The following is a 16,252-nucleotide window of genomic DNA, read 5'->3' as shown; positions in this document are numbered from 1 at the left end:
TTCAGGTTTGTACCAAGGGGAAAAAAGTTTTTCTTCGGAAAAAGAACAAAGTCCCTTTTTAGATAGCGACCTGTAAACGTTTTGGAAGTTCACTTCTTCCATGCACCAGCAAGGCTAATCTACTTACCCGCATTCCTTCTCGGTCTACACCAACTCTTGCCTAGGTCACCGTCTACTGCACCAATTATCTCAATTTGGCTGTTTTATTTTTCTTGGCTCTCTTTCATCTACATTTTTAAAAATACATATCTCCAGTTCCTCAGGTGGTATTTTTAGTGTTGTGATTTTGATGGTTTAACAGTTTTGGTGCATCTAAATGCTTAACACATGTTAATTCCTTTAAGTCTTCCTGCTTTGTACAATAGTTACCAGGGGTTGAGCTCAAGCTTAAACTAATTAAACCTTGGACTGGTCAGAACAAGATAGTGACTTTATTATTTGTGGTGAAAACCAAGCGTCCCCAAATAACAAACCACTTTCTCACAACAGAGGACTTCAGAATTACTCACAGGAAGCTGTGACAGTTTCAGTCTCTAAGGAATAGTTCTATAACTAGTTTTAAATTCCAAATTTCTGCACATCAATCCACTTTCTCAGGTGCATAATTAAGAAATTTACATCTGGATGTAGAAATGTTTTCACAATTGTTCAGTTGCACCTTGAAACTTTTTTTCTTAAAGGGAAAACATGGTGTACCCCTACTACAGGTCAGTACACCTGAGACATGAGACATGCATTTGAAAATATTTTTCCATAAAGGATACACTTTTCCTTGCACTTCTACCCAAACTCTTTGTAGTTGCAGTCAAGAGTACAAATTTATTCCCATACTTGACAGGACTATATCTTGGATCATATGGAAAATGAGAATGCATTTTACAGACGTGTGGATTTCTCCACTTCAATTTTTGTTACTTGGCAGCTCCTTAGCGGAACCCACAAATCCCTGGCAATGGCTGCATAATTGGTCCAGTGTGATGTACACCGCAAAGATGTAATATTCATGGGATTACATTGATTTGCAATTGCAGATTGATTCTGAATAAAAACGAAAATTGGCAGGCAAAACACAAGCAACTGGCGTAAGCACGTGGAACTTAGGCACACAAATTGCATTGTGAGTATGCTCCAAATGTAGCCATACAGGGCCTTTACGGTATGTCAAAATGACTTTCATTTAAAAGCGAAATAGCTTTCAAACATTTGTTTCCCTTACTCCTTCTTTATTTTGGAAGCAATTGCGTAATAGTAATTTCACTTGATAATATTTTAGCGGAGCTCAAGCAATTACATCGTTAAACTTCTCTTAATTGTTTTTAATTGATTGTTACTGAATAAGGTTTGTTCATTCTATGTATCACCCAGCAAAAATTTAAATAACAACACACTCATTTTGTAAATAGATTTGCTGTCGGTCAAGACCCCAGTGTAATGACCAAGCAGCATCAGCTTCTAAGTGAATAGTTACAGAACACTGGGCCAGATTTTACAGAAAGCAATGGTCCATGGAGCTGTCCCAAATTTGGCAATGTCACGCACCTTCATTTTCAAAATGCAGGGATGTGCTGTATTTACTAGAATATGGTGCACCCCTGTGTTTCCTCCTACGCGGGCGCTAAATTTGATGCTGTGCACCAATGTGGCAAACGCTACACCATAGTGCCAGGATGGCTGCGTTGAAAGGGAGAATATTTTTGTGCAGGAAGGAACACCTTCTTGTCCAAAAACAATCCTAAATGGCGATTTGCTCTTCCTATGTGTGCTGCAGCAAGACAGTGAGCCAGTCCATTTTTATAGGCCTAATCAAATATCCGAAAGGATTCTCTCTAAGAGTATAGAAGAGACACCTTACCCATTATTTAATGATGGTCTTCATCATGGGTGCCTCCTCTCATCTGGGTTTGTATGTACCACCCAAATGGGCTCAACTAAGAAAAATTGGGAGCTGCTGATAAATAATCCTTACCACTTTGCGGGATACGTCTATGTAAATAAGGGGTGTTTAAGGATGAGCAAGGGGGACATTGCCAAGATAAACAGGCAGTTTAAAACTTTCTTCAATCTGCAATGGCACACCTTTGCCATCTTTTAACTGGCTACTGAAGTGGGAGGCACAATAAGCACTGCAGACCCACAAGTAGCCTTTGATTTACAAGACCTGGTTATGTGGTTTACCCCTCCATAAGGGGCTTAGAAGTAAATTAAAGTTGCCAGTCAGGTTTAAACCACTTTAACCTTTAACCGTGTGTAAGGGAGTGAGCAAGAGCATTTTTTTTGTAATTCTTCATGGAGTTAATAGAACATAAATACAGTGACATAATGGCATGGTATGTGAATGAGAAGACACCATAGCATATCGTACCAAATAGAAATAACCAACTAACTAGGAGAAAAGGAAGGTGGGGATCAGAAAATTAGGGGCAAAAGGTGGATGAGGGACTGGTTTGGATCCAGGGAGATACGTGTCAGGGGCATTGGTGGTTGTTGGTAGATGAAAATGAATAGACATAAATACTTCCTTACCAATAAAGTAGTTAACTGTGAGATAACGGGAAGACATTAGATAGCGTAGGGTACAGTACTGTGTGGCAGGTCTCATAAAGTCATGTAGATTTAGGTGGGATTCAAAGGGGGATGACATGGATGAGATGGGGGAGAGAGGAGAGAGGTGGGGTTGAGTATTGAGAATCAATCAGCTGTGCTTAATTGGATACAGGGTGACACTGGGCATAGTGTGACAAGGATCGACTTGAAGGAATGGCGCCCATACTTTTAGAAAGATTGCTGACTGGTTTGGGAGATTATAGATGACCTGTTCATGAGCTTCTGTGTTAATCATTGCCACGTTCAGTCATCCGGTGACAGTGTGAAAGTACAGCACCACTGGCGAAGGATACTGATTTTAGCAATGGCTAAAGCTGTGTGCAAAAGTCATATTGGTGGTCAGGAGAGGGTTGTCAGAGCTCTTGTATCATGGAGGATTATCAGAGCATGGGTCAGGGTCACTGGCAACAGCACCACGTTCTCTAGGGCAGCCCCTACCACTCATCAGAAGGGATGAACTGAGTGACACTTACAAAGTATGTGGGTTAAGTCGCAGTAGCTCGTTGGTCTCCAACAATTCATGTACGGTAGTAGGCAAGCAGTATGCAATTTGGCTGGTTTCCAATGCCAATCGTGGATCCTCTTAAAAATACAAAAATTCAGTTGGGCTTCCCGTGGGCCCCCATTTAGGAATTCAACAATATAGGGCCAGTCTTCCTCCTCTATTGCACTCTGTATTCGGGTTTGTCACTTGGGTCGGAGAGCAGAGAGGGCGGCTGTGAGTAAAGGTATTGCATTAGAAACTCATAAAAGCCTGACATAACACCCTTGCAGCTACCCCACGTCCTGAGATAGGACAGTATTGGGGAGACCTGCATTTCAGGCATCATATATGACAGTTGTACAGATGGAGGACCAGGGCATAATTTTCCAAAGAAGGGATTCCTAGGTCCCCATAGAAGCCACGTGCTAGAAGTTTGGCATAGACCAAACATGGGTGGGAGGAGCCACAGACAAAGGAACGTATTCACACATCAATGTGGCAGAGCGTTAGTAATGGAAACTGGAGAGGAAGCATACCCAGTACATGCGTGAAGTACCCTGCCCCACATCAAAAGCCTCAGGTGTGACCACTAGTTGAAGTTTGTCGTCATGCGGGCAATGAGGGGTCCAGGTTCTCAGGTATCATGCACTCTAATCCCTGATTGATTAGGATGCCTAAATACTTGAGGTGCGACGGTACCCACCAAAAAGGATAAACTTGAATAATAGCTTGTGTGGTAATGCGGTATAGGGGTAGAGCTTCACACTTACCCCAGTTCACTTTGTTGCCAGACAGGACTGCAAAGTTATAAATAACCTCCTTTAAGGCAGATAGGGAGTGGGTCAGGTCCACCAAGGTTAAGAGGATATGCATACAAATAGTTCTTGGACTCCCCTCCACCAAGGGGTATCCCTGTTAGAATAGGTGAATGCCAGATCATTGCCACCAATGGTTCCAACGCTAATAGTAATAGGAGGTGTGAGAGAGGACAACTCTGCTATGTCCCCCTCTAAATCGGGAAAGAATCGGACAGGAAGCCTCAGCAGTTGACTTTAGCCGTGGGATTGTCATACAACAATCGAACCTTGGCAATGAACTGTTCCTCCAATCCAAAGCGCCGTAATACCTCAAAGAGATACCCCCCTTCAATGTGTTCAAATGACTTTTCGGTGTCAAGGGACACGGCTAAGGCTAAATCCGACATATCCTTGGCCATCCACAGGTCGTGGGACAGGGCATGGAGGTGATTTCTAGAGGTGCATCCTCGTACAAATCCCACCTGAACACGCACAAGTGCACAGATTCCTAACACCAACACAATGAATCTCATCAGAAAAATGTAGGTAAGTAGACAAAACATTTGGGGGAAGACCACCCTAATGTTATCAAGACTAACAGGCCTAAAAAAGGGACTGTCTCACCACTGGGTCATCAGACTCTTTGTGATATGAAAAAAAATAAAAATAAACCTTTAGCCAGTCCTAAACCTTCCTTTTCAAATGCTTGTAAGTGACCCCTAAGCTAGGCCCTAAGAGCTAATAGTGCACCATGCATGGTATTTAAAATATAGGACGTATAGGCTCAAGTTTTACATGTCATGTAGTGAAAAACATCTAAGGCCTATATCCACCGTTGGCCAATACAGCGTTACCTTGTTTCAATTATTAATTAATAACTATGGATTGAGAGATATGCTGTTTACACACAAATGTAATTCAAAATCATTTTTAATGGTAAACTCAGATTTTAGATTACAATATTGAAAATGTCACTTTCCTGTCCATGAGTTTCTGAGGCCTTCTATGAGTTTCTAGCTGCTTGGGCTTGTTAATGACTCCCCCATTAAGATTGAGTATTGAGTCCACACAGTAAACAATGGGATGTAGAAGGGAGAGGGCCTTCCTAGCAAGATACTTGGGGTGGAGCTATACACTGCTCCACTTACATTTCCAAGGACTTTGACTCCAGCACACACAAAATAATCTGACAACAGGCCTGCTCTGCCTTTGGTCACCACAGACCATTTACAGCCGTGACCAGGAAAGGGGAACGAAGCTTTAAGAACCAGACTCCCAATACAAAGGCTGGCACCAGGTATAAAAATAGGACCTTCAGGTCTCTTCTTCAATACAGTATCCTCTTGGGCCTCTGGTAGATTTAGAATGTCTGCCATGCTACCAGAAGGACTGCCTTGCTGCCAGAAAGAATGTCTTGCTGTCTGAAGAAGGACTGGACCTGCTTGCCTTCTTTCCAGGCTACCCGTAGTGACTTAAAGAGTCAGTTGGACAATATTCTGTGTGTGCTATAGGGACACAACAAGCTTCCCCAAGGCTTTCTTGCACATGCCCAGCTGACCAGCTGAAACTGAACCTGCCTGTATCCTACTGATCCATGTGAGTTATGTCCATTATACTACAAGAGAGCTTACTACCACTCACCTTATGAGGATTGCCTTAAACATCAGACTGCAGTCAGACATTACACAGTGTCCCCAATACTAAATCTGGAGTGAATCCTGATTCCCAAGAGGTAAACCCAGGTCCTGCACAATAGGCTGGCATCAGTGGAAGTTCTTCCATGAAGAAAACACTGAAATTCTTGAAGTTGGGCTCCCTGCAGCCTCCACCAATGTGAAAGCAGCTCTTTATGCCAGACTTAAGAAGGTAATTGTTCAGCAGGACTAATCTGTTCCCTGTATCGTCCTGCTCTCCATTCTGGTCACCCTCAACTTGCATCTTTTCTCTGGTTTATTGCAATCAGATGACCAGTAGTGGTGTTTTTTGCTTTTAGGTGCTATTTAGAGTAAAACAGAAACATTTTAATATCTCTGGATAAACTACTGGTTGAATTTTTGTTGTTCTGGTGTCATTTTATTTATTCAAATGTATTCAAATGTATATTTTTCTAAATTGGTTTGGGATTTTTCTTGTGTTATGTTTTTACTTCATTACTGTTTGTGTACTGCATAAATACACAGTGATTTTTAGTTACCTCAGTTACCAAAGAATTAGGCACAGGTTATGTTTTTTTTAGCGCCACATTTGCGTTGTTATTTGACGCAAAATCGGACCAAATTTACAAAATACAATTGTATTTTGTAAGTTTGCGCCGATTTTGCGTCAAAAAAACGACGCAAATGCGGCGCTAAAAAAGTATAAATATGGTCCTGAGTTCTCCAGCACAGCAACTCTTATGGTCTTGAACAAATCACAAACTCGCCATGCCTCAGTGACTCCTTTTATTGAAAAAAAAAAGTTTATTGCAGATTTTACATAAGATAAACACAAGTATAAGAATACTGTTATTACATACCAAGAATTACGGTAAGAAGCGATACACAAAAATAATTCAGGGCTCAGGATACAAAAAACCTCAATCAAAGTGTAAAATACCTCACACCAGACAATGCATATAGTGCAGGGCACAATACTCATATTTACGCTCCAGGGTGAGTATGACTCTCCCAGTGAAAAGCAGCCATATATAGTATAATCAGTAAAGTGCTTCAGTGCAACCTTCTCTATCAGCGATTGTTATTCCATATTTCATCATACTCAGTTGTAAGCAGTATATAGATATGGTACGTTGCAGGCTGGGATTTCTATTATACCCAGACTTGAAAAAATGTGTTTTATGTATAAGACATCAATCTAACCAAGTCTAGTTAATAAACATCACATGATCGCAATATAACAATAAGAACAGATAAGGAGTAGGTCAGAAAAGTGTCAGATATTTAAGGGCCCTTCTTATTTTGGAGTATGCCAAGTTAAGCCTAGTCACAATGTCGTCAATGACTTTAAACCTGTGGTTGTTGAACTCCATGGGATAGCCCTAAAAAGATATAGGGCCTGATTTAGATCTTGGCAGTATTACTACCAAGCAGCACTGGCGATGGGCCTGAAAAGACCATCAAGTCGGCAGTCTTCTGCCCGCCGTATATAGATGTATTGCCTCTAAGCCAAAACCTGCCATGACAGAGCGTACTCAGTCACGCCAGCTGCATCCAGCAGCTGACGTGGCAGATTCTAACGCTGGAGAGCAGGCTTTCCGTTGTAATCTTGATAGTGGCATCTAGCTCAGCCTATTTAGATCACACAATGGTGCTGGCAGTGTTTCTGCAGCGGGCCCATGAAGAAGGGGTCCAATGCGGAACCCGTTCTATATATTACTATGGCTGCAGCTATTGATTGGATCCTAGCCTTCCACACATGTTGCATATTGGACAATAGTGACCACCTGCAAAACATACTATAAAACACAGTCAATTTCAAACCATGATCCTTTGCCATCACACTGCAGCAGACCATTTGGATGCAGAAATTCCCACACAGGAGACAGGTTTTTCTCTGTGTTGCTCTCCCTCTGTTTCTTTTTGTTAATATCAAAAGTAGTGGTTTATCCTTCTTTTTTTGGGGCGCTAGTTTAGTTTTTTCACAATAATTCACTAAGGCAGGGAGGAGAAATCCCCATTTTTCATAGAGAGACTTGTCTGTCATGGTTGATGAAATGATAAGAGTAGAGTCACAATTGTTTGGAGCACAAGCCCAAAATACTACCATATCCCGGAAGGGACAAATGTGATCCAGAATAGTTGACAGAGTGAATTCTGTAACTAATAATCTGTACACTCAGGAGGAGATTATGAAAAGGTAGAATGACATGTGTGTGACTGACCTCCAAGTGTCATTTGGAAGCCTAGAGGACTGGTGGTGGTTCTCCCAGCCCCCATTACAACTCCTTCCCTGGGAGGAGAAGGTCTTGTAGATTCTAGATCTTGAAGGCTTGACTTGAATCCTTGGTGGAGTGGAGTCTTGTAATTCACACTTAGCAATGTCTTAACAATCATAAATGGGGTCCTGCCCCTAAGATGTTTAGAACACTGCAACACGTAGCAAAACAGATATATCTAAACCTGACTCCACAAAATATATTGTGTCATACCATTTACGAGCATAATGGTTTTACCTCTCCTTTTATTAATATGCAATATGTTTAGCCAGATTGTATGTAGTTCCCCATGGATCATCCCTTGCATTGGCCCAGTACTCAAATCTACTCACCACTGTGTTGGATTGAATGCCTGTCACATGTAACCTTCAATTCTGAAATAAAACTTTTGCATTTCAGGCCATCTCTACAAGGTCAACACTGAAGCTATCATCATCAGTGTAAATCAGGCTGAATGTGTAAATTACTGAAAATCACACAATGGCCTAATAAGCCTATCACTCTTGTTTTTAGGTTGACTATTTTGTAGACAAAAACACATTAAATGCACAACCTATATATTAGTTACATATTCTCTGCAACCTTCACAGGTCCAAAGACCCAGCCCAGTAGATCACTGTCTATCAGCCAAGACACTTACACTCCAGCCCAGGAGCAAGCCTTCAGTGAGGACTCTACTGTTGTCCGGATGATCAAGAGCCAGCTGGTCCATCTGGTCTGTCAGGCCAGACAACTCCAGTGAGTTGTACTCGGCCCACACCCACACACCCTAACCCAGCTGTAACAATACCTCAGCATGAGGACACCTTTACTCCATGTGTACCAAGGAGATTTACACCAATCCTGTCCCCCAGTCCAGTCTGCTGTTGAGACAACAACAACAACACCATCCCCAGCTATGCTAGGACCCAGTGGTATGGGGCACACTGCTTTAATGGTACAAGGTAGGGGAGGTAGGGGTTATGGAAGGGAATCTATGGGCTGGCTAAGTGAGGCCACTGGGGTCTTTTTCAGTCAGACCACCATTGACCATGTTATGGGATAACAGTCCTAATACGTTATGAGCCAGGTTGTAACTGAGCTCTGAGCAATCAAGGAGTTGCAGAGGGTGCACAACTTGGAACTATAGAATAACAATGAAAGAATATGAAAGAATGAGCTCCCTGACTGGGGTGCTTTTTGACATCTATCACCATATATGCAAGTCTTTTACCATTACATCTGCCCCTGCCTGTGGTCCCTCCACATCTGGGCCAAGTACACTGCTGTCAGCCATAGACAGGGAGGCCCTGCCACATCAGGAGCCTGTTCCTCCTATCCAAGTCCCTGCACATGTGCCCCACACTCACGAGAGGGGACAATTATCCAGACCAGCTGGAGAAGATGGCAAAACCAAAACCACCACCCCTAAGAGACGCTGGTACTAATTTCCTCCAGTTTGTGTCTACCATTCACTATGTGGACTAATTCATGGACACATTTACCTTTTCTGAGGACAGTTTTATTCTGGACATTGGATTCCAAACTGTTGTTGGTCCTACTACTATGTTTCCCTCCTCCATGATAAACTTTATGTGTTCATTTAATCCTTTTTTGATTCACCTTTCTGTACTTTTGAACCATGAAAATAAATAGTCTGGACACAGAATACAAGACTCTTGTTGGATTATTTGTGGCCTTTCATTTGTCATATCCCTCTTCCACCATTATGTTGTCAAATCTTTTGAACATTTATTTGGCAAAGATTGTAGAAATGACAAAGAGGTAAATTGGTATCCTATTTATTCAAAGAAAACAAACTCCAGTCTGAATTTATTTGAAAACTACATATATTGGCAACAAGTCATTGAATAATTGAAATCTGGGTTTCAATAACCAGGCCTTACCCTAATAATCTGTGCCATTCAGGGTTAGAAATTGACTCAATGACCTTGACACCATGGAGAAAAGGGACTATGTTATGGGACCAAATTAAATAGCAAATTTCACTGTTGAATGAAGTCGTTTGGAGACATACATCCTGCCCTCACAACACGAATCCTATATCAATAACACTGATAGTCTACATCATGGCAGTAACAACATTTGATGCCACACGACTATAACAGAGCACTGTGGCAGTGTCTGGCGCAATGATACATTCACCATTCAGTGGTGTGTTAACAAAATGTTCTGTTAACTATAAAAAGACACATCAACAGCAACCTCCAGTGTCCACAAATTGAGGATTTAGCCAATGAGAAGGAAGAACAGTGCGCTAGGGCGTCACTTACACATGTGGTTTGAGCAAGGCAAGTGGCACATATTGTCTTGATGGCAGCATCACACAGAAAATAGGTCTGATGCAATCTTCTGAACTTCCATACTGTCAGAGTACAAGTTGTCTGTGTAAAAGATTTGTCCATTCCAAATGGGTGTCTGTCCCAGGATAAACATATGTTTACTTTGTACTTTCAAACAGCAACATATCGCTCTTAATGTCACAATGTTGAAATGTCCAAATGAAGATGACATATTGAAGGACAGTGAAACAGAATAACAATGGAAAATTACTTTTACCGCATATTACATTTCACTCAAATGACAAGTTATGACAAGTTATGAAGACACACATCTCTAGCACAAGAACAGTTAAACTTTGTCAGCTACCACTGTACTCATTGTAGGGAAACTCTTATCCACTAACATCTTTGCCTTGAACATTCCTGCTAATAAATTAACATAGCAGACTGATATGTTCTCTATGTCACAGGTTGTTCTGACAGTGGAGGTTACCATTTGCAAAGGTAAACTTATACTCAGGTGAAGAATTGGTCAATCACATCTTGACGTAAATCAACTCCTTCTTCACCACTGTCACCTTCCTTGGGCATTTCAAAATCCTCACCCGGGGGCTCATCATGGTCCCCCTCTTCTGCAATAACATATATGTTCCTCTGCAGGGTGTTGTTATGGATAATGCGGCAGGCAAACGTGGTTTGGCACACCTTATCAGGTGAGTAAAGGAAGGCTCCACTGGTCTTGTCCAGGCACCTTAATCTGGCTTTCAGTTGCCTGAAAGCCCACTCCACTGGCCTCTGTGTTCCTCCATGGGCCTCATTGAAGCTGAATTCCCTGGCGTCATTAAATTCCTCAATGGTGCTAATAACTACAGTCAGTTAGGATACGCTGAGTTGTGTCATCTGTATGGGTATGGTGCTGTTCCGTAGTACAAATGAACCATGTATTGACTCAGGGAAGTAGCACACATACTTGAGATGTGTAAGTCCGGTAGGCAGACAACTTGCACATTGATGGAATGGAAGTTCTTCCGATTGTGGCAGACCTTGTGTTCCTTGCCTTTGGTGGCACCAAGGCAATATGCATGCCATCTATGGCTCCAACCACATGTGGCAGTCCACCAAAAGCATAAATTTTTCCCTTCATGGTGGACAAATCCTGTGGATTTGGGAACTGGATGTAGCTGTTGATGTGTTTCATCAAGGACGCAAGGACTTCCTATAGCACACCACTGAAAGCTGACTGGTACATGTTCCAGATACTGCCTCGGTATGTTGAAAAGTGCTAGTGGCAACAAAATGCAGTACTGCCATAAGTTTGACTATTTTTGTTATGACTGTTAGGTTCATATTGTGAGGCAGGAGATCAGGCTTTAGTTGCTGACACAAATCCAGGATAGATTTGCCTATTTAGATGATATTGCTTGATGACATCCCTTTGTTCCACAGAAGCATGGTCTGAAAAGGGCTGGAAGACCTGTGGTCGTCACCTCCTACCCATGGCTGGGTTCAGGCAACTTTATTAATGGAAAAGAAAATAGCAGCTGAAATAGACAAACCATACTTATGATGTTGACACACATCTGAATTATTGGTAACAGTAGAAATATAATTTGGTAATACATATACACACATTAAGATCACATTTTTAGTCCTCAAAAATAATTTTCAATTCTTTTTTTTCATTATGTGCAAATAATACATTTTAAATCCAACGGACGTAGAACTTCCCCTGCAGCACTGTCGGTGTCAAACACAGTCATAGTTCACATGTTTTTGAGTCACATCTTGCCAAGAACAGTGTCATTTGTATCTGATATGTAGAAACTCACTAGCCTCCATTTTGAGTGCTGGTGATGCACAAATTAACAGCTTCACACCCTAAAACAGTGTCTTCGTGACCTTGCCGTTAGGATCCTGGCAACCCGAAGGCCATTGCTGGTAGTTGACGGTGTAATAGGTAATACCTTCCATCACTGTCCCTGCCATTGACTAACATGTGTGATGGCTACGCACAAAAGCCAATGGCTGTGTCCATCTTCTTCACGGATTGTGTTTGCCGCATTTTGAAAAAACCCACTTGCCTCCTAACATTGCGGTCAACAAGACCTCCTCAATTTTTTGCTGCTGTTTCCAACCTCTGGGAGCCAGGATGATGGGCAAAGCAGGTGATAGGGCCCCTGCCTTCATCACAGAGGAACTGGAGCTTCTTGCCAAACAGCTCTATGGGGACCCCAGAGAAACCGGTACATGTCTGATTGGGGAATGTCTGACTGAGCAGCATCTTCCTTTTTGATCCACAAGCTATTTTGGTCCTTTTTGTTAAAGAAGGAAGTGTTTTAATTGAGTTGACAGAATGATGTGGCTGGGACATATTGTTTTTAACACTGTCTGAAATGTCTGGGCATGGCAATGTTAAGTCACCTGCAAGTAGTAGCTGTAATGTGTATCCATGTAACACACAAATCCCATTTCATCACACAGACTAAAGGCCACTGCCCACCCTTGGCCAGTAGCCAGTGTACCAGTAGGATGACTGACAACATACAGCCACTGTTGAAATGATAGTAATGTTGACAGGAAATGGTAGATGGTCTGGAGCTGCCTGATGCTGTACTGTCAAGTGCCATTCCAGCACATAAAATGTATTAAGATGCTCTATATGGTTTAAACGTATCATGGAGCCACATATAGATAAAGTTAGTTTATGTGCAGCAAGGTCACATGACACTGGCTCATCCCAGTCCGTCCCATTCTAACACACACTTGTTCATACACCCACAGATTCCTGCTCTCAATGACACATAGCAGCCCTTCTATTTTGCCCTTACTCACTGTTTGTGATGCAGACTATGAGTTCTGACTCTTGGGAGTTTAGATAAGAAGCCGATGTAGCTGTGCAGGGGATTATGTGCAAGGGTTAAATAGGTGGTTTGGCCTTTAGTACCTCACAATGACTGTGAGAGATCAGGGGTGGCTCTCACAACACGATAGGTTGCATAGCTCTGGCCAAGATGATGCTGTAGGGCTGATTAGTTAACATGAGGAGCTAGCAAGTATTGATGGTGCTCAAGAGATCACTAAAAATCAGTATTTCCAAGCCACCTTTAATATTTTTTGGAAAAGTATAGTTACTGTTTGGTGACTGTACGCATGAATATGCAAAATTTAGTTTCACAACAGTACTGACAAACTGGGACACTCAAATTTATTTTATTTTCCTTTTCTGTCATCCATACAGATGACAGATCTATGCCCATTAGAAGTGGGAGCTTTGGAAGGCTATCGCAAAGAAGGTGTGGACCCAGGGGCTTCACATAGAGCAGCCTAAATTGTAGGAAGAAGTGGGAGGACCTGTGTTGCGTGATGCAGAAGTCTGTTGAGGGCCAAGTTGGGCAGCCCTCCCAGAGATCAACATGGGTGCACCACACCCTAACCTCCCTAATGGCCTGAATCTTTGTGGTGGCTTACCCAGAGCTTGATGGTCAGTTGAGGGCCCAACAGCAACAACAAGAAGGTAAGTCATTGTCTATAGATATTGGTGTGTTTTAATCTCTTTAATATCCAGCTTTGTTTTGAGACTGATACACATCCAAAGCCCATGAGGATTTCTGGAGATGTAAGTTGATCAGACAGTGTCTGATGCAATGTGTGGTGTATTGCTTTGTGCTGAAGGTTGCTACTAGATTCCTCCGCACGAAGCAAGTACTGTTGTGGTCAGACACATAGCTGCAGGCAAAGAGATTTCCAGCATTTTCTCAATTACATGAGGGACAGCTTCACAAAACATTACCCATATCATGATTGGGTCAGGTGGGAAGGTACGTCACAAATTTGTGTAGTAAATGTAGGCACCATTACTGGTAACTGTAGCAAACTGTGCAATTATAATGAAGCTGATATATCAGAGTTAACATTGGTAAGTTGGTACTATGACAATATAAGAATGTGCATCTGTAACACATGTATTGGAATTCTGTGTACAGTGGCATTATTCTTTATCTGACACATTTTTAAAAGAAGTTTGTCCGACAAACGTATCATAAGTTAATGTGGACAGTAGTATGTAGACCTGAGTCCTTTGTCCTTTACAAATGTGTATATAAGTCAGTTTGTGATTACCAACGTGAATTTGTCTGCCAAACTGTATTGATTGCAACAGTAAGAAATGTGTCCACATTGGTGAGAGAGCTGTACATTCCACAGACAATATTTTGGTGTCTGTAGGCCTTCCCAGATGTGACATTGGTGATGGAGAGCAATGTGATACTGAAAGGGACTTTTTGCATATAGAATTTTACATCACAAAGATGTTGTGCTTCCCCACCTTCACCAATAAATTCTATCCCAACACCTTGCCGTTTGGGAAAAGTGAATCAATTTTTGCAGTGTACTGTAGTGGTTTAGAAGTGTCTCTAGACATATCAAATCAAATCAAATCATTAGCATTTATAAAGCGCGCTACTCACCCGTGCGGGTCTCAAGGCGCTAGGGACAAAGGGGGTGGTTATCGCTGCTCGAACAGCCAGGTCTTTAGGAGTCTCCGGAAAGCGGAGTGGTCCTGGGTGGTCCTGAGGCTGGTGGGGAGGGAGTTCCATGTCTTGGCCGCCAGGAAGGAGAAAGATCTCCCACCCGCCGTGGAGCGTCGGATGCGAGGGACGGCGGCGAGTGCGAGGCCAGAGGAGCGGAGGGGCGGGTGGGGACGTAGAAGTTGAGCCGTCTGTTGAGGTATTCTGGTCCCTTGTCGTGGAGGGCTTTGTGTGCGTGGGTGAGAAGTCGGAAGGTGATCCTTTTGCTGACTGGGAGCCAATGCAGGTGTCTCAGGTGTGCGGAGATGTGGCTGTTGCGGGGTACGTCGAGGATGAGGCGGGCTGAGGCGTTTTGAATGCGTTGCAGGCGATTTTGGAGTTTGGCGGTGGTCCCAGCGTAGAGGGTGTTGCCGTAGTCCAGGCGGCTCGTGACGAGGGCGTGGGTCACGGTTTTTCTGGTGTCGGCGGGGATCCAGCGGAAGATCTTGCGGAGCATGCGGAGGGTGAGGAAGCAGGCGGAGGACACGGCGTTGACTTGCTTGGTCATGGTGAGAAGGGGGTCCAAGATGAAACACATATGTGTTTACTCAGGCAGTTGGAACTCTATATCATGGAGTAAACTACAAGCGTATAAGTGACAAAGGCATGCATGATATGGTAGCTGGGATGGAGGATTAATTAACATAGTGCAAATGTTGTGTGATGTACATTAATGTCCAACTGTATTCTCATAGATACCCTACAACTGTTGTATCTGTGTTTTCAGCCTCATCTGGGCAAGGCAAAGGTGACAGCAGCCACATCAGAAGGGATGAAGCTGCCCACTGAGGACTGGGTGTGGACACCACCAACACCAAGAGGCCCAATGGCACAGAGGGTTAAGGGACTTTCCAGGAGGCCAAGAGTGATTCAACATCTTCCTCGGAGACCTCCAATGAATCCCACTTACCCCAACCTCGTGGCCATATTCCCACCCCTTCCCCATCCCAAATCTCTCAACCCAGTTGTATCCAAAGCACATACAAACATATGTACACACCTACTATAACAGCTACAAGCAGCACACCCTCACAATGACACTGCAAAAAACATAAACACACCCATGCAGACACCACACACACCACTACCACAAGCATATCCAAAGGCATCACACCCACAATAACATAAACACACCCCCACCACCAGCACACCCACAGACACAAAACCTACCACTACACCAACGCCCACAGACACCACAAGCAGACCCCCAGTCGGTGCACCCACTACCACACATGCATGGACCAGCACAACCACAGACACCACACCAACACATACCACATGCACTTCATACACATCCACACACACATACTGGACCCAAATGGTCACACTCAACCACCCAGTGGACAATCAGCAAGAGACACAAATCTAAACATACAGAACATGCACCTGACTCTCAAGCACCCACACCTTCAACAAACACATGCCCAACAGACACAGCTACTCCCTCTACCCCCCAACCCCAACTACCTCCCAAACATCCTACCTGTTTTCCCAATGAAGACCTCATGTTTGACCTGTCCCTGATCCCTTCTTCCTCTCAGACGATCCCACCCAAGCATCTTTGTGCCACTTCCAAAGCCAAAGCC

Source organism: Pleurodeles waltl, chromosome 7 (genome assembly GCF_031143425.1).
Source record: "Pleurodeles waltl isolate 20211129_DDA chromosome 7, aPleWal1.hap1.20221129, whole genome shotgun sequence".
Lineage (NCBI taxonomy): Eukaryota > Metazoa > Chordata > Amphibia > Caudata > Salamandridae > Pleurodeles > Pleurodeles waltl.
This window is presented reverse-complemented; position numbering follows the sequence as displayed.